Source organism: Thamnophis sirtalis, unplaced genomic scaffold (genome assembly GCF_051295495.1).
Source record: "Thamnophis sirtalis isolate CommonGarterSnake01/CBP01778 unplaced genomic scaffold, rThaSir2_p1.2 scaffold_1, whole genome shotgun sequence".
NCBI classification, from domain to species: Eukaryota; Metazoa; Chordata; class Lepidosauria; order Squamata; family Natricidae; genus Thamnophis; species Thamnophis sirtalis.
In genome coordinates, this window is record NW_028261381.1 from 96,674,341 (window position 1) to 96,694,539 (window position 20,199).

Sequence of the window (20,199 nt, forward strand, 5' to 3'; positions counted from 1 at the left end):
GGGCAAAGCACTTTTATGTTACTGCAACAAGTGTATGGATTTATCCTATAGACACCAGGAGCCAGACACATCAAATGAATTGTTTGCATATGTACCATATAGTTAATGCAGATGCTGATGATTAAGTGTGTGAGAGATAAGAAACTTCTACAGGAAGAATTGATTCGAAGTAAAGTTACTATATAGACAAGTGAGAAGAAAGCTACCCTGTTTCCCTGAAAATAAGAGCTCCTTGGATAATAAGCCCAATCAGGCTTTTGAGCGCATGCGCTAAAATAAGTCCTCCCCTGAAAATAAGGTCTCCCTGAAAATATTGCAACCCATCAGCAGCCATGAGGAAATGAGGCTCGCCACTTCCTGCACCTCAAAAATAATAACACCTCATCAAAAATAAGGCCAAGCGCTTATTTTGGGGGTCAAAAGAAAATAAGACCCTGTCTTGTGTTCATTTATAGCTTAAACCTCAATTCGACTGGTGAGTGGACAGCAGAGACTAACTTCCATAAGCCAACTTGCTTGAAAAGCCTGTTCTACAAAATCAAGTATAGGAATGTCAATAAAGAACTTTGCCTTTTGCAAAACAAAGCCTCTTTTTGTTTGCAGGTGTCTGAATGCAATCTGTGATTAGGAAAACAGGAACAGTAGTTTATACTTGCACTTGTTCAGATTCCTTCTGCAATCTGAAAACCTATGGCTCTATGTCAGATATTAAGTAAGTTCTTTGTTATAGTAATATAATTAATATATGAATTATATATTATGTAGTATGTGTACTTATATAATATTTACTTGCTTGTTTAGCAGAGTAGGCTAATATTAGTGCAATTTCATGTAAGGCATTTTTTTCTTGATCCAAATAAAGCAAAAACGTATTTCTCCATGACGTGAAGCAAAACATTTATATGCAATAAAAGTCAAATCTAAAGAAAATGTTAAAAAAGGGAAAAAAGGAAAAAGTGTAAGAAAAGAAAAAAAGGAAAGAAAAACTTATTATTATTTCCATAGTAGAAGCTATAAAGAGTCAAAGCCCTTTCAAGCTACCTAAAGGACGATGTGTTATTGGGATTACAAAAGAAAGACAAATAGGGACAAAGTGAGACTTGGATAATGTACAAGTCCCAGTGATGTAATGTTTTGCAAACAATTACTTGGAGTCAAACAGCAATTTTAAGACAGTGTAGTATATACAAAAGTACCAGGCAAAATGAAAGCTGTCTAGGATATGCACATGTTTTAAAAACCCTAATATTTTAATATGTTGGGGGGAGAGTTGCCATTTACAGGAGAATTAATAATTCTATGTTTCATGAATTTTCCTTTGTGATAAAAATGTAGCTCTATCTAGGAATTACATAACTATTTAGCCAAATATGTGTAATGTGGACAATCAAGATGTATAACTACAAATGCAACAAATGTGAGCCCTAGCAGGCATCCGTACATAGAATCCAACTTACGCAGAAAGTGACATGGAGACTATTACTATCGCTGTCTTAAATGAGGGGAATTGATACAACAAGCAAGATTTCTGCCTCCTCACTTCATGTCTACCAAATCATTAAGAGGACTACATACAATCCCAGTCCAAGAAAGAGGGCAACTGCACACCAGATGAAATATGTTCAAAGACCCTCTAGCCATGGCTGTGAAAAGCAACTGCGAATCTAGAACAACCCCCAAATTGCATACCATCTGAGTCTGGGACAGTGTCACCCTGCCCAGAGTCAGACATGAAATATCATCTGGGATGGGCAGCGGAGAACTCTATGGCCAAGAAAGAATGGGCTGTCCATGGAAGGGAACTGATGTTAATGTCACCCAAATCAAAATCATGGCACCACTGCCAGATTAAACACCAGATTTAATGTATGACCCACTATGCAATTAGGGTCATGAATAAGTTAGTCCAGTTCCATGGTGGCCATAAATTCCTGTACCAACTCTGACCTTCTAACCTGATTACCTAGAAAAGACAGATTGAAGTGTCCAAAAACCATAAAGTCTGGGGGACTCCATTGCTAGCCCAGGCACAGAATCTAGGAGAATAGGCAGGGATGCTGCCACACTGCAAGGAGAAAGCGAAGTCTGGAGCAATCCCCACTGATTCCTATGGTTCAACCACACAAAAAGGGTCTCATATCACCAATGCTTAAGGCAGACCCTCTGGTGGCCACCCAAAACTCACAAAAGACAATCAGCCACACCCTCACTCTACCTTGGAATTGCATTTGGTGCCTGGAGGACACATTCAAAGAGGTGAACCTTCCCTTTCTTGTCCAACAGGGTTCAGTGATACAGGTCACATCAGCATTATCATCCATGATTAAATTATGTATAAGAGAAATTTTATTACATACTGACCCCCCCCCCCCTTATTCAGGGACAGAAGCTGGAATCCAGAGCAAGAAAAAGACTAAGCAAGTTGTGGTTAGTATGCCAAAACAATTGTATTGGTTTATATAAAATAAAACATATAAAGAAAAATAAAGATAATGGAAAGATAAGGAAGGAAAAGGGGAAGAGGAAAAAAGGGGAGGAAAAGCATTGACTTCCAACTCCTTTTGATACAGTAGAATAAGGCCATAACATAAAACCTCAAGTTTTTACTTTTATATAATAATATATAGACTATCCATTTTTATAACATCAAACCTATCTAATTGGTAAATCCAAAATTTCCTTTGGGAAACAAACAACAAGCTCAAAGTCCAAAAGCGGTTTCCAAATAGAAACAAAATTAGTTGTGTTCTTTTCTTTAATCAAAGTAGTCAATTTAGCATCTCGGCTAACTCCATCAACTTTTACAGACATTCATTCATTGTGGGAATCAAAGTATTCTTCCAAGTTGCGGTTGATAAAATTGATGGGGTCCTCGAAACAGATGAGAAGTTTAAAACAGCCGAGACAATATATGAAATTGTACGTGAACTTTGAGGAAGTAATGATGTTTGAAAAGACTAGAGATAAACTAGTTTTAAGTGTTTCCACATATACACAGACCTTTTTCAGGCTTTTAATTTCTTTGGCCTACTATTTCCTATTTCCTTTCTGCATTCTACACAATATTGCTTATCTCAAAAGGGAATAACAACATGATGGGTATGTATGCATGTATTTAATTAAAATCACTATCTCAAATCTATATTTGAGATCATATGTGGGTGCAAAAATCTAGATGGTCACTGGATCAGAGCAATAATTACAGAGTTAAGAAAATAAACTAGACATCCACCCTCTCAAAAATGTTTTTTTCATCCCTTTAGAAAACTATTAACTTCTCATGAACATTAAATTAATTAACAAGTGAACATTAATCAATTATGCTAGTAGATTAATCAATATTTTTAGAAGCATGGATGCTTGAGGCAGATAAGTGCTAAACAACACTCTCTCATCTGTGTTTATATACCCTTTGAGTAAATTGAGTTTTCTAATACTAATCTCTAAGTACCATAACCACATTAATTCTTGCAGAAACAACTTGTGCCTTTATGAGCAATATACAACATTCCCCCGTTCTGAATAGGTATGTTATTCTGTATGTATCTCAACACAATATCTGACCAAGATAGGGAGGAGAGAGAAGGCTAGATCTTTCCTGGCAACATGGTGCCTATGAACTACAACTACATGTCTTAATCATGGGGTACAGAAGTCAGCTTGACAACTATTTTTTTCCTTACTTCCTGCCCACTTCAACTTTTGGAGTAAAAAAAACCATTTTTCTTAATAATTATGAAGCTACTCAACAACTTCTCAACTGGATTGAGTAGTTTATGATGTGTATCATAAAAGCTTCAGGTAACAGGACTTATCTAGGTATAGAGACACAACTACTTTAAAGTATCCAAAGAAAATTGCTAAATAAATAAATACTAAGTAACATATTCTCCTTACAACATATTTTGGGTTCAGATGGTCCAATCAGATTGTGATTTCTAAGAATGACTTTGCCTATGAAGGTATGCATTTCATTAGGTTTTATCAGGATGATTTGATTCATCCAGTGCTCCTGAATAAAACAATAGTAGAATATTTACACAGCCAATCAACCAAACAAGTATAAGGCTGAATAACTTTTTCCAACACAATTTAATCATCTGGAAACTTCAGTATATCCCCAAAGATCATATTTGAATAGGCATTAAAGAAGCTCTCTTAGAAAGTAGAGAAGTTGGAGTCATTTTCACCAACAAACTCTGATGTGAAAGCCAACTGCCAGATTAACCTCTAAAGTTCTTGTTTTAGAAAGTAGTACAGTAATATCTAACTGCCCTACAGTCACTACAATGGTGTTTCTTTTTGTTATCACTCCTAGCCAAATATTAACCTGAATTCTCCGGCTTTCTTTAATCATTAGTTAAATTTTACCATTCTTCAGGGTTTAAAAAGGAGCTTCAGTCATACCATTTATGTCAGGGGTAAACAGTATCTATTTTATGTTCTATTAGAGAATCTCAAATTGAGCCAAGTCCAAAAGATGTCATTTACAAACCCACCCACTCCCATACTCTGATCAAGCATAAATTTGGCCTGAACATAGCTAAGATGAGGGTGAAACTGAACTGGACAAAACTGCCTGATTACAAAATGCATATATACAATGCATTAAAGGATTATGAGACTAGGAATTTAAGTACCAAACTGAGTAGTACTCCAAGCCTTTCCAAACACAGAAAGAAATCTACTCTGGATGACTCCAAGAGTTTCTTTTTTCATTACAAATTAAGGCTGAGCTAGAAAGGTTTTTTGTAACTTCAGAGAATTAGCAATGCATTCAGGTCTCTCTTCTACCTGCCTTCAACTGTATCACAGCAAAATTAGAGCAACCTTCATTATTAAGCTTAACACAAAAGCCATTTCAAGGAGAAGAACTCAGCCAGAAAGGCAAAATCATGGCCTGGAATCCATACTAATTAGTTATGAACCAATCTTGAAGTAAAATTGTTCATATCTAGAGAAATATTCAATTTTCAAAATAGCCAAGTGATTTCATTTTCTAACTACTTTATCACCCCAGAATATGCTCTGCTCATTAAGCACTAATATATATTATTTCCTTCACATTCACATTTTAATTAAAATTGTGCTCAATGGTCCAATTTCAGTTCGAATTCTTCTGGTAGATTTCCATACAGACAACTTCTGTGTTCATTTTTATTATGACCACAGCTACTAACAGTCTGTATCAGGTAATACACCAGTGTGAAACTTCTGAATAGTCAGGTGTGCCAATGCACATGATACTTAACCTAGAAATTATATTTCTCATACGTACAAGTACCAGGAAGGAGAAGGCACACCAAGCAAATGCCTTTTGAAATAGATATTAATAATTTAGTATTGGCTAACTCCCTTTTGTTTCTGCTTTAAAGATTCAAGTTTTTATCTGGTCATTGATACCATAATTATTTTACATCATTGCAGACACTACTGTAGTTGAATTGAGGCTACTGTAATTCAATAGCCAAATCACTTTCCTACCTCTGGGAGTCTGATAGAGAAAAGACTCATTATCTGACCTAATTTCTGCTATTGTTAAAATGCTTCATTTAACTCTTTGTCATCTTGCTCATTTGTGACTGCGGGGTTACACAGTATGATGGTTCTTTTCGGTAGCCAGATGTTCGCAGGTTATGCCATAAAGAGTTGGTGAAAATGTCTTAATTTTTTCTTTTACTGTAGAATACATAGCAAAATTAATTTATTTCCTGAAAAGCAGTGAAATCTGCAAAACATGAATGCAGAGAAATGGGGCAGATTTAGTTTTCCAAGACAAAAATTTTAAATGCTAGAAGGCTCTTTCTGACAGGGTTATGTTTAACAACTGATTTCTGAAACATACTGTGTTTTTTTTCAACCTGTGTTCCAGTGTGGGGTTACACCTGCAAGAGGACAGAAGACAATGTGTATTTCAGCCTTCCAGAAGAGACAAGACAAGAGATTTGTGGGGGAGGGGATTATTTTGAATAAAGAGAGAAAAGAATTAAAACAACCCTTCCTTTCCTTGGATTTTCTACTTCTGCAATGACAAGAATGCTTTTTAAAAAACCTGGTGGGATGGGAAAAGCTCCAAGGAAGAGCTGACTTCTTAATGTTTTCCTCATGTGGTTTTCAAAATGAGACCATGCAAAATCTCCCAAGTCAGTGATGGCTAACCTTTTCGTTGTCATGTGCCAAAAGTGCATGCGCGCACCTTTAATGCAATGCACGTGTGACCCCACACAAGCCAGGCACCATACACATGTGTACATAACACCTTGCTTTCCCCCACATGCCCCCTCCCCACATGCGTACACAACCCCCGCATGCACCCCACCTACCCCCGCACATGCATGCACAACCTCCACACATGCGTGTGTCTCCCGCATGTGCCCTGTCCCCCACACTTCTGCAGAAGAAAACCCAAAACCAGTTGGCCAGAGAGAGGCACACATGCATGCATGGTGGAGTTGAGCTGGAAGATGACTCACATGCCCACAGAAAGAGCTCTGCGTGCCACCTTTGACCCACATTGTATAGGTTCATCATCAAGGGCCTAGGTGCTTCTGCATCAGATACGTCAGAAATATTTTGGCCAGACAACAAACTAAATTCTCCTTTGTGTATTTTAAGTAATAGAAGTAAAAACCTTTTGTCACCACTGAGACAAGTTTAAGTCAGTCTAAGAATGCCTATTGAAGAATATAATTTAAAGGGCAACTTTAATTGATGTACGGTATATAAAAAACTATACTATCTTTTAATGTTTATCCGTGTCTTAACACACTCATTCCTACTTTCACCTTCTCTTGTGCTGATATAATTTTCTGGCCATGCAGCTATAGTTATTTCAATATACTACTTAAAGATTATATTATATTATATCAAAACTTTTAAGTGGCAATCCACACCATATGCATTTCTGAAGGGTTCTCTGTTACTTGATAAGAATAACTCTGTTATTTAGTTAGAACAAAGAATTGTAAAAATTATATAAGCCATTACTTCTCAATAACATTCACTGAACCAGAACTATTACTGAATCAGAGTATGACTTTTTTTAATGAGTTACCATATAACTTTCTTAAGCCTGGTAAAAAATTAAACATAGCACAAGTCAATAACAACTGGGATCCCAAAAATACAGCTGTGCCCAAAATTTTTGATATGCTGTGGAAACATTTTTTTAAAAGATGGCCATGCCATATTATAAAATGCATTTCAACACTTTTTAATCAAAAGTTATTATTGAATATATGCTGTTTTGAAATGTAAGAAATTATAATCTTTTTGTGAACAAGGAACATGAAAAAAAAAAGAAAAAAGAAATTTCTTATGTAGTTCTTTGAATAAATTTAAATATATTTGCATGTTTTCATTATACTGTATAAATCACATCAATCTTTAATTATTAGCAATATAGAGAAGTGGGAGGTACAGATGTAATTTTAACACTTTTTGATAAACAGCATATGCTTCAAATATCTTCATAACTGCTTTTTATTTTATGATCTTTCAAGTAGAGATAATATCTAAGAAAATCAAATTTCTAAATGCAATAATCTTAATAAACATTGAGAGTAAAATGATCTTAAAGAGAACGTTGATGTCCTGTTGATATCAAATACCAGAAAATTATCTAGAATATACAAAGATACTTCAATCAGTGTTGGAAATGGGAACAAAAATAGACATTTTACTATGCTTGATGGATATGCAAAAAAAGTTAGAATATTTTGCATTTAAATTTTAATAATTAAAATGTAACTGAAACTAAAAGTGGGAACTGATGGATACACGAAAAGAGTCAGTGAATTTTGTTTTTAAACATGATAACTACAGCAAGATTGTTTGTACAAGGGATAGAAAGATTTGGCAATATCTACAGTGGAAGAATGGTTGAATGAATAGAATGAAGATAATAGAACTTGCAGAGATGAAAGATAATGGAATTTGAGGATATGATCACAATGTTTGATTAAAGATATTATCTTTATAATTGGAAACCCTAATAAACTTTTTGCATGATAGAAAAAAATAAACTTATCATCTATGATTTTGACAACTAAATAGGATAGAAAGAGCTAAGGTATAACCTTATAGATAAGTAAATCTGTAATTCTACTTATAACTGCCATAAAGTTCAGTGAAGCTGCTTCTTTATATCTTTTTTTCTTTCTTTTCTATTGCGATATACTTTTTCTTTTTTTTCTGCACTTTAATTTTCTCTTTTATTTATTCCTTTTTATTTATTTTAGATAAAATAAATTATTTGTAAAAAGTAAACTCATTTAAGTGCACTATTATTCAATTCACCTAAACCTAACATATATTTATTGCCCTGTAATATGACAGTTCAGATGTAGTACAGATAGCCCTCAACTTGCAACCACAATTGAACCCAAAATGTTTTGTTGCTAAGTGAACCATTTGTTAAGTGAATTTTGTCCCATTTTATGACCTTTGTTTCCATACTTATTAAGTGAATCACTGCAGTTGTTAAGTTAGTAACACAATTAAGTTTTGGGCTTAACACGCTTTGGGCACTCAGTCCGGAAAAGGTTAGCCATCACTGATCCAGGCTCTGCTTGAAATCATTCAGTGAAACAGAACCAACCACTTCTCTGGGTAATTGATTTAATTAGCTTTAATTGATTTAATTAGCCTTAATTAATTATCAATTAGCTCTTATTATTAGAAAATATTAGAAAATATTTCCTAACATTGAACCATAATCTGTTTCTTGTAGCTTATCACATAGGTCCTACACTTAAGAATAGTCTTAAAGAACAGAATAAGCTGGGCCAATTTTCAGATAGCATTCCTTTCAAATACCATTATCATCATTTTCAGAATTTATTTATTAATAAAGACTTGAATTCTTTGAGTGGAATCCTGTGACTGCTTGCCTAGGTCCCTGTAGTTTTCCAGGCAGGGTTTTTCAGAAGTGGTTTGCCATTTCTTCGTCCTTCCTAAGGCTGTGAGAGTGACTGGGCGAAGGACACCCAGCTGGCTTTGTGCCTAAGGCTAGGCTAAAACTTCACAATCTCCCAGTTTCTAGCCTGTTGCCTTAATCACAACACCAAACTGGCTCTTTTTTCCCCTCAGAATATAGTGTATCAAATCCCTTCAACTTTTTTTCTTAGTATTTAGTTTCCAGTTCTTTGATCATTTTCATCACTGTTTTTTGCAGCTGTTCTGGACTATTGGGAAACCTGGAACCTGAACCCTGAATTAGATGCAACGTTTTCCCCATCTCTTAACATTACTGCCATGAGAGAACATTTTTAAACTTAGATGATTGCTAAAATTTATAACATGGTGAGATCAGTAATCTGATTAGTTATTGGAGTAATTTGAGAGTAGTCAGTAATCAGTATACCCTCTTTAATGAAGATAAACTCAACAGATAAAAGGCAAATTGTTAATTGAGTCTCAATTTTTCTACATGATTAACTGCAGTTATATTCATTTCTAATTTTTAAAAACCTGCCATTTTAATTGATTAGAAATTGACCCTAAATAAAATCAGCTACTGCTGTCATTGTACTTAATAGACAAAGTTGGAATTTCAAACTAACACGTATCAAATGCATATGCATTTGATTTGGAAAAAGGATCCAAAATCCCTTTGCTTAATTCCACCTAAGTATGACTAGGAAGCCTGCAGTATCAAAAGGGAGACTAAAATACTTGGTAGAAATCTGGCTGTCTTTTATTCTGGAAACAATCCCATGGTTGCTTTGTTGAAGAATTTTCTTGAAAAGAATTAGGCATTTGTTCAAAATTTTCAAAAGGACTTTTGATCTGAAAAATGGCTACAGACATATACAATATCTGACATTCATACTCATTAAAACAAAGTTGAAATCTTTTAGCGGAACTACAAACCAGCAGATTACATTGATTCTGTTTGTGTAATTCATATGACCCTCCCCTGAAAGACATTTGCTGATGGGAAGGAAGGTCTCACTGCCCCTTTGTCTTCTTCCTTATTATCTCACACCAACTGTTAAAAACTTACCTGTGGCATGTTTCAAAGAGAGAAATCCTCAATATACCAGTTTTATGCAGAGCTGACACAAATAAAATGAGAATTATTTATAAAGACCAAATGTTCCAGGGACAGATCTCCGATTCCCAGCTGTGAATGTGGAATAATGAACCTGAGCCAGGTTATCTGGTAACCCAGTCTCCTCCTTCCCTGCCAATCACTCAAACACTGAAGCCAACAGAAAAACAGGACTGGAATTAGAGAATGGTGGGGAAGGGTAGTTGCAAAGTTTTTCACAATACACTCGCTGAAAAAGATAAGTAACAACACAACAATGCAGAACAACATGGCACCATCCAGCTGTGTTTCACTACCATTCCCTGGCCATACTGGGTCAATCATAATCATAGTAATTGAGAATTATGAGATCTGTAGTCATGTATATCTGGAAGGTGCACATTGAGGAAACCTTGGTAGGATGTAATCTTTGGCACTAGAGTGAAACATACAAAAGTAGAGAGGAAAAAAATAAATTTAGAACTGGTCAAAAGGAAAGGAAGATGAGTTTTCTTTAATATGTCGCCTTCTCCCTTAAATGTATTGAATTCATATTAATTTAACATGGGGAGGGTGTACTTTTAATATATCATAGATCCAATTGCAGGTCCTGCTTCAGCTAATTCGGATCCTTTGCAACTAACTGAGACAGGCAAGGAAAACTGGACACCATTTTAAGTAACTAGAGTGGAGGCAAAACCAGCAAGCTAACCTTTCATGCATAGCAAAGTTTTCCAGTTTAAACAAGATGACATATACATTTAATAATACATAAATAAGACCTCCTGATTTAAATACAGATGTACAGCATAGGCTATGGGAATCCACTTCAAACTGCAGGTATGGTTACCCATTTTGATTGCTCCTTCATGTAATGCAAAACATTAAAAAATTAGTACTTCAGAAGAAATGTACTACTCCCATCTTTTTATGTTCAATTTCTACATGAAGTGTAGTAATAGATGGGCTAATTAAACACATAATTTCCTCTAACACAACCCAGGCTGTGCAGCTCATTTTATCATATCAAACTCTATGACACTCAGATATTTTTGCACTTCTCCAAAGGCTTTGCTTATTAGCAGGTGGGAGATTGGGCATCAAGAAATGTAAATGATCTTACCTTTTATCAAGCTCCATCAAATCAGTATATACACAGGCAACACTGTGGACTACTAACAGGTACACTTTTTAAAGATCAGACCTATCTTTACTCTGAAGAAAATGCAACACAGAGATTGAAATGTGGTTGCAAGATCATGGATGTAACATCTCAAAAATCCCAGTTTTGATTCCTCCATTTGGGGGTGTTCAAATTTGAAAACAATCCCTATTTTCCAAAACCTGGGCAGAGTGTAAAACAATTTTCAGGTTGTTTACACATGCTACAATGATTTTATTTTAGATGAGAGTTTTTTTTTCAGATATTATTTTTGTTCTGTAAAGTTCCCTGGTAGATATTTACATCTGTTACAATTACTGTATATTCTTATGGTTTGGAAACTACCTCTTAAAATGAATACTGCATCTCTTTATAATTACAAAAAAAATAGACCAAAAAGAAAGAATGGATATCCATCCCTTCAGTGATAGCCAGATAACCTTACTATGAGCTCCCTGAATCAAAAGCAGACCATAAGTCAATACATTCATAGGGAAATCCTAGTAAGTGTCCACTGAGATTTATTAAATTCCATGGGGCTTTTTCATATTGATTGATTATTAACCTATATGTTGCCAAAGGCAACTCTACAGGCATTATATGAAATATATGGGAAGAACCTCCCCCCCCCCAAACATACAGATTAAATGTTTTAAGATTACAAAGTACTCTGTGTTTCATAGTGTTCCATTTCTAGGAGAGATGCCCTTGTTTTATTCTTTTTTTTCTTTGTAATTTTGAAAGTTTTCCCACACTGAATTTCAATATCTCTTTATTAACACTGGTCCTATCATTTGAAAAGCTTAACTTTGTTGTTGCTGCTGCTGACAAATGGAATATACTACTTAAGGTTTGATTTTTATTAGAACTATACAATATTTGATGAAATGTATGAAAATCAAATATAAGGACAACATTGGAAAATATGAGATGGATTAAGATCTCCAAATAAGTAAGTTGTTAGAATTTTTTTCTCATTCTCACTTGCAGAAAAGTAACCGATAAGCATTTGCATTTTGTTAGTGCTACTACTGATAATGTACAGGTTCAATAATGTAGTACAAATCTATTCCAAGAAAAACATAATATACACTTGTGTATCAATTTTCCTCCCTAAGTAATCATGTTTTGGTGGAGAAAATACAATATGTTGCACAAGAAAATCAGGAAATCAGGCAATCCAGCTTCTTGTCTAGAATCTAAACTGGTAAAGGAAATAGGCAAAATTTAAATTTGAAATTAGGTAACGTGGGCTGATCCATTGCTGTTTCCTAGGTGGCCCCGTGGACCAGATCTAAGCAGCCCATGGGCCAGGTCTGGCCCCCTGCGCCTTAAGTTTGACTTAAGTTTCGAAAGCATGCAAACGTGAGTAGATAAATAGGTACCACTTTGATGGGCACATTAATGGGGACAAGAAAGGAGCCTCCAACCAGCATGCCCCCAGGCAATGGTGATGTCACCATCTAATCCTTTCAACTCGGAAACACCTTGATGCTTCTGACATGAATGTGAAAGAGTGAGAGATGTCATGGAGTAGATACTATAGAAGATGTACATGATGTTCCTATTTAACAGTCACTGAAACATCCTCACCCAGGTCTAAATCTCCATTGTCTGAAATATGGATTTAGCTACTGGTTAATGAGAATAATAACAGCATTAATATATGCAATTAATGGAGCACTGTGACCTGAAAATATCAAGAAATTTTACTCTTCAGAGAATTGCCTCTGGCCAGGCATTGAAGCAAAAAAAAAAGGAACTTGAAGGACTGTACAAAATTATTGTCTCTTTGTACTATGTATACCTGAATGAAGATGCACAAATACAAATATATGTACCACCACCCCCGCAATTATACTTCCATGTTGTTTTACATGGGAGTTAATAGACATTTTTGATATGTAGTTTGAACAGACAAGTCCAACCTTCCTCTATGACAAACACCATGCTTCCCCCAAGGCAAGGCTCGTCTAGAGAAAAAGGTTTGGGACTTTTTTCTTCATACTTACATATCTCTGAAAAAGTTATATCTTTTCTACAATCTAGTGTTGACATAACAAGATAACTTAGCATAGCTTTTTTTCTTGATAAGGTGTCTCAATGATTGGTATGTCACAAAGAGGCACAACATTTGTTCTGTTCCAAAAACTGCTGTTGAATTTCTACATTCAAAATTAAAATTAAAACCAACCATTGGCAAACACACAGATAAACCACATTGAAACAACATTGAGAAAGATATGATAAAAAAATCTAAGATGGAAAAAACAGCTTGGTTAGAGGTTGAAGTGCTGGCATAGAAACCAGGAGACTGTGAGTTCTAGTCCCATTTTAGGCATGAAAGCCAGCTGATTTTGGACTAGGCATTTTCTCTTAGCTAACCAACTTACTTCACAGGATTATTGTAGGGAATACAGGAGGAAGGCGTATTACATATTGATTACTGCCTTGACTTACTTATAATGTAATAACTCTAGTAAATAAAACAAAAAGACCAGAACACATCCCCTCCAGCAGCCAACACTGAGATAAGCAGGGATTAATGCCAGCAAACAGAAAACAAAAACCCTAATCAAAAAACTACCAAGGAGAAAACTGCACCCCCACCAACAATAGCAGGGCAAGCTACTATATATAAGTAGGGAACAAACTCCACATTCACATTGATGTTACCTACTTAGGCAATTTAATATTTGCAAGTAAACAAAGCTCATAAAGCACCCAAGATTCCAGGGTTTACTCCTGAAACTCATTGAGGCTGAAGAAACTAACTTGGATAAACAACAAAAAAATTCAAACCAAAAAGAAAGTCCCGTTGCCATGACTCAACTTCCAGACAACTCTACCTGGATGACTGAAAATCTTCATAGACATACTCCTGAACTACATATATTTGTTCTACTGGAATTTCTACTTGTTACCAAATGTTAACAATGCAAAGGTATGGCTAAGAAACTGGTGGAAATCATATTGGGAGTATTCTCCTAGTTTATAAGATCTTGATAGAAAATATGTCTCTTGAACAGATTATCAAGCAGAAACTTAAGAGCCATCACTTCCTTACGACCTAAGAAAGGAATACCCAGTTAAATGTTTTATACTGAAAAAGCTTTAAAAAATAGGACTACAACTTCTCTTTCAGAACTGCCACTTACACTTCATTTTTTTATTATGGGCATGCTATGTACTTATTAGCCTTTTATTTTAATATGACCTACTGCACTGTTACCTTATTTAAAACTAAGTAAATTATTTGTTTCCAAATACAAGAAACGGTATAGAAGGCCAGTAGGAACACCAGAAGGGAAGGGAGTTTTCTCACTCAAATGCCATGTCTTTGGTAATAGTCAAGTAAGATTCATTCATATATTTATAAAATATCATCTATCTATCTATCTATCTATCTATCTATCTATCTATCTATCTATCTATCTATCTATCTGTCTGAAATTTTCTTTGCTTATTACCTTAAACCCAGTTCAGCCCTCTTTGCAGGTAGAAAAAGGTGTTTATTTCTGACTTCGAAGGCAGGATATTTGTTCAGGTGGGAAAATTACACATTTCATATTGCCTTCTCATTATTCTTATCAGCACAGTCGTACAATAATGCACTTATACATTAAAACTCTTTGAGGCTGAAATAATAATAAACATTCCGTCGAATATTCCATCCATCTGCTGATGGAAATCGACCAGACTTCACTTGCATCCAACACAGTCGCTCTGCGCTCCAATCCTAGGCGCAGGCATCACTCGGAACCGAATCGGACGAATTGGAACGACCGCGCCGATTAACTGTGCCCGGAACCGCCGCCGCTTTTAAGTCCCGGAGTGGTTTTCTTTCGTTTTGTTCATTCATCCGCGCAGTCCGGAGGGGCGGCGACCGAGTAGAACGCGATAGAATGGTACAGCCCGTTCCCACATGCAGTTCCTGAGGCTCAGGGCTGGCTCGCCCTTCCAGCTTGTCCCAGAACCGCTGGCCATTTTGGGAGGGCGGAAACCCCCGACGCGGTCCGCGCTCGCAAGCTCCACGTCAAAACAAAGTCTAGTCTCCCCCCCCCCTCCAAAAAAACCGACAACTTTAAAGCTCACCGTCGAGGAAACAAGTAACAGTCCGTTTCCCTCGCCCGTAAACCGAACGAACCCGGCCCTCGGGGGAGACCAATGAGAGCTGGCGCTTACCTGTTGGGAGACAGGTTGCCGGGCGGGTTTGGCGCTCTTTTCACCGGGGGGGGGGGGAGGAGAAAGAGACACCCTCCGCTTTGCCTCCGTCGCTTACCCACGCCTCAGCCCAGAAGCCCCAACTCGGCTGCTGGCTTGGCCGCTGCGTTTGTAACCCCTCATGTTCGCGGAGAAGGCGACCCTATTAGGAAAGTTGGGCGGAGAAAGAGGGGAAAGGAGCAGGTGCAAGCGGTTTGCGCGCCTCCTAACTTGCGGGAGTTGGGAAAAGCCGAAGGGGGGGGGGAGAGGGAAAACGGCTCTCTGAGAGAAAAGGGGGAGAGAGAGGGAGGGAACGAGCGCGCGCGCGCGCGCGTCCCCTCTCCTCCTGGCTGGGCGCTGCGCTCCCGTGCACACGCTGCAAATGAATGTAATGTGACAACGGGCGACCGGTGGCTGGCTGCTGCTGCTGGCTGCCTGGCCTGGCGAAGGGGAGGGGAAGGAGGGAAGAGGAAAGAATTGCTCTCTTCACGGTTCACTTCCAGAGACGCGACCCAGGTGAAGGGAAGCAAGGCGCTCTCCGAGGGGGACGCAATAACCTAACCTGAGCTGAAAGTGGGGGGAAAGGCGCCTGAATAAGCAGCTCATTTGTTTTAGTTTAGTTTTTAGTTTTTAAAACATACACAAGATAACAGGTATAAGTGTAAACATGGATATGAACAAAGGAAATGAGTACAAATGACTACACATGAGGACAGGGATGGCTTATGCACCCCCAACATTTCGAGCCCGGTGGCATAACCACAATGGGGTTTTGGGGGGATGGTGTGACCATAGTTAAAGAGTTATATCATAACCACTATGGGTTTTGGGGGGGGGGGGGGCTGACCATATTTTAAAAAGTGAGGCTGGCTTTCTCATTTTCCATTTCTCTCCCCAATTAGAGGAAGTTGACACAGAGCAGCTGGCTTCATTGTTTCCTTCCAAGCGAGTGCTTGAGTTCAGCCCTTGGCTTACCTACACTGGGAAGTAACCATTATATTATCTCCCAAATAATGCATGCAAGTAGAAGAAGGATATGGGTGTCTTATAGATACATTCCTATTCTTTGTATTTATTCCTACATATCTCAGCTCCAATACTATAGGTAGTCCTCAACTTACAGGGCTTCACAGTGACTGTTTGAAGTTACAATGGCACCGAAAAGAATGACTTGTGACCATTTTGCACATGACTGTTGCAGCATCCTCAGATTTACATTTGGACGCTTGACAACTGACTCACATTTATGACCCAAGGTCGTGTGATCACCGTTTGCACCCTTCTGACAAGCAAAGTCAATGGGGAAACCAGGTTCACTTAACAATTGTGTTGCTAATATAACAACTGCAGTGATTCACTTAACACATGTGGCCAGAAAAGTCATAAAATGGGGCAAAAATCACTTAACAAATTTTTCATTTAGCAACATAAATTTTGGGCTCTGTGGGCATGGCTTGGTGAGCATAGCAGGGGAAGGATACTGCAAAATCCCCATTCTCTCCCCACTCTCGGGCCAGCCAGAGGTGGGTTTTGCTGATTCTTCAAACTACTCAAACTACTCAAAATTTCCACTACTGGTTCTCCAGAACCCGTTAGAACCTGCTGAATTTCACCCCTAGACCTGGCCCATAGAATTGCTAAGAGTCAGACGCAACTGAATGGATGAAACTTCATCATCACATTTGTGTGGTGGAAACATTTACATTTGTTGAGGGAAAAGTGAGTTCGAATTTTGTATTTCAGTCAATCCTAATTTCAGCATTTCTCTCCTAAATCTCCATTCACAAATTTCAATTGTAAATTTCTTGAGATGAAAAGCTGATTTGTGTGTTTATAATAAAGTAGATATTGCACCATCCACATAAAGCATTAACTATGAAAAATATTCATGGTTATTACAATAATGCGTTTCAAGATACAGTGCGACTTTGAGACAATCAGCTTGTCTCAGTCCAGCCTATTTCACTGGGTTGTTTGGGGGGGGGGGTTGAGAAAAAAGAGCCCTGCCTTGAGGTCCTAATTAAAAGGCAGGATCTAATAAATACATTAATCTAAGTGAGTCATTAAATAATAAATTCCCCATGGACTAGTTACTAGGTTTGTAACAAGCCACAGCACTTCTGTTCTCTAGTGTTGGTTGCCTATATTTGTTGTCTAGTGTAACTGAAAAAGAGAAATTGAACACATAGAAAATAAAAACATTTTTCCATTTCAATTGGTTAGCCAAGATGTTTAATTTTTAAACCACCTGAGTTTCTTTGCTCCTTTTAGCTGACAAGAATAAACTCTGTCTCATAAATCTACGGATGCTAATGACAATAGGACAGCGTGGTTTCTGTGTTGTAATTCAACTTTGAATCCACCAGCTTTTTGCACTTATTCATCTATTGACCACTAAATACATGTAATTGATGTACAGACAACAGAAGGACTTGAATTTTATTATACAGGTAGTCCTCATCTCACCACCAGAATTTAGCCAAATTTCTGTTGCTAATGAGACAGATGTTAAGTGAGTTTTGTCTACATTTTACAACCTTTCTTGCTACAATTATTGTTCACTGCAGTTGTTGAGTTGGTAACACAGTTGTTAAGTGAATCTGGCTTCCCTTTTGACTTTGCTTGTCAGAAGGTCACAAAAGGTAATCACATGATCCCAGGACACTGCAACCATCATAAATATGAGCCAGTTACCAAGCATCTGAATTTGGATCACATGACCATGGCATGCAGCAATAATCTTATGTGTGAAAAACTGTCATAAGTTACTATTTTCAGTGCCGTTGTAACTTCAAATGATCACTAAACAAATGGTTGGAAGTCGGGGACCACCTGAATTTCCTTTTCTTGTCTCAAATACATCTGCATCTCTTTGCCCAAGAAGCCTCATATTCATTAGATTGATATTCTCAGTGTGTTCTTTTTTTTTTCTGAAGTCTTCTTTCTCTTTTGTCTCTGACTTGTGCAATTCAAGTACTCACTCTTTCTGCACAATGCAGGAGAACACCTATCATCATATTGTTACCTTGTCTTTATTTTTCTTCCATGCAAGCTGCAGTTATAACTTTGATCTTACAGTTTCTGTCCCCACCTTTTCCACTGTTTACTTTAGTCCCATTTTAGGCATAAAAACCAACCAGGTGACTTTAGACCATACACTCTCTCAGTCCAACCCGGCTCAGAGGGTTGTGGTGGTGGTGTAAATAGGAACAGGAAGAAGTATTAGGTATGTTCGCCGCTTTGAATTATTTATAAAAATAATAAAGGCGGGATAAAAATAAAAGCAAGACAATATTTTTTTTCAACCAATCATTTCTTCCCTTAGCATCCAGATGATATGTGGGATTGTTATGATGATTCCTTATCTTTTCTTTCAACATTATTTTTCAAGTCACATATAGATACATTAAGTTTTAAAAATCAGGTATTTGGAGAATCTTGTCTGAATATGCATGAAATGGAGTACAAACTCATGCCTATTTCATGCTCAGTGATTGTGTTCTGGCCCAACAGCGTTCAAGATAATATAGGAAAAAGTCTATAAACAGTATGACAAGCATATGAACTGTGGAGCTTCAGGACATATTTTGTCTGCTCCAATGTCTTCAATAACGTAGATGTTATCGGGCATTACAATGAAGGCATATTACAAGCACAAATTGTGAACGTAATGCCACTGCCTCTTTCCCCTAACTTTAGACATCAGGCTAGACTCTTGTTTAGATACAAACCTGATTTTATTTAATTTATTTCAGGACTGGCACCAGGAAGTACCATAATCAGACATCTGTTAGACCCACACTCCAGCAGAAGCTCTGCTGATATCTGGTGATTTGGCTCTGCTACTGCTCTTGTTACGTGTGCACTTGTCTTTTCAGAGTACAAACATTGACAAAATAGTCTGATTACCAAAGACATGTTATTATTTATCTAAAAATAATGAGGTTATGTGAAGAAAATAAAGTGAAGGTGTAAGAAACAGAAGGTTACATTCAGCAGCCAGTAATTAAGTCTTTCTTGCTAAAGGCCTCATAACACCTGGAACGGCAGAATTATACAATGATTTGTTGGGGAAAAAATATTATTTAAACTTCTTTAAGACCCACTTTGCACAGAATGCATTGCTTTCTAATTGTTTTCTTGAAAATATCTCTCTTAAGATTTGTTCTCCAATGGTATTGTGCTAATAAGGTATGTTGTGTTTCCCTTCTTTGTAACAGGAGTGTTTGAGGCCTGTTGCTTTCTAGCTGTTCTGCTTTCATGAGAAATATATCTGTTGCCAATTGTTATACCATTCCGGGTTTTCTAACAGTCTAAAATAAGTTTATCACTTTATAACAAGTACAAGCTGAGGGTGGTTGGTTTCAATATGGCAGAGGACACATGAAGATCCTTTCAGCTCAAAATAAATGCTGCTTGCTAGGAATAATAAAAGAACGATAACATTATAGGTAGATGGTAACAAATGGTAAGCTTTAAAAGTTGTGATTTTCAGCTGCTGTAATAGATCGCTAATGTCTAAGCAGCAAAGCATTTCAGCATTTAAGTGGCCGTGAAAGGGATGTTGCAGCTATTAACATCAATAGTGCAATTGAGGCCAAGCATGGTAGAAGAGATTGAAAGTGCTGAAGTGATTTATGCAGGATAACAGAGAGCACTGATACACACAGTTTCATTATTATCTGTTATATGAGCAATAATTACGTTACATTATGGACAGATTTGCATTTTCTGCTTGGTCCATTCTGGTGCAAGCCACTCACTATTTTCTGAGTCTAGGAACAGATAATTTCAACCTACT

The 20,199-nt window shown here is 37.1% G+C and overlaps 1 protein-coding gene across 8 annotated transcripts in view; it reads right to left on the bottom strand.

The window, feature by feature from the left end:
- Positions 1-15,645, bottom strand: part of SHANK2 (SH3 and multiple ankyrin repeat domains 2) — a 332,468-nt gene extending 316,823 nt beyond the window's left edge. For 5 of the 8 annotated variants that reach the window (XM_087719473.1, XM_087719456.1, XM_087719465.1 and 2 more), the window contains exon 1: positions 15,381-15,645. The gene's annotated coding sequence lies outside the window, so the exon portion shown is untranslated. Of the gene's footprint in view, positions 1-5,484; positions 5,505-10,006; positions 10,144-14,665; positions 15,227-15,380 lie in introns of those variants that run through there. The other 3 variants (XM_087719443.1, XM_087719428.1, XM_087719435.1) reach the window with 3 other exon arrangements.
- Between the last annotated feature and the right edge of the window lie 4,554 nt (positions 15,646-20,199).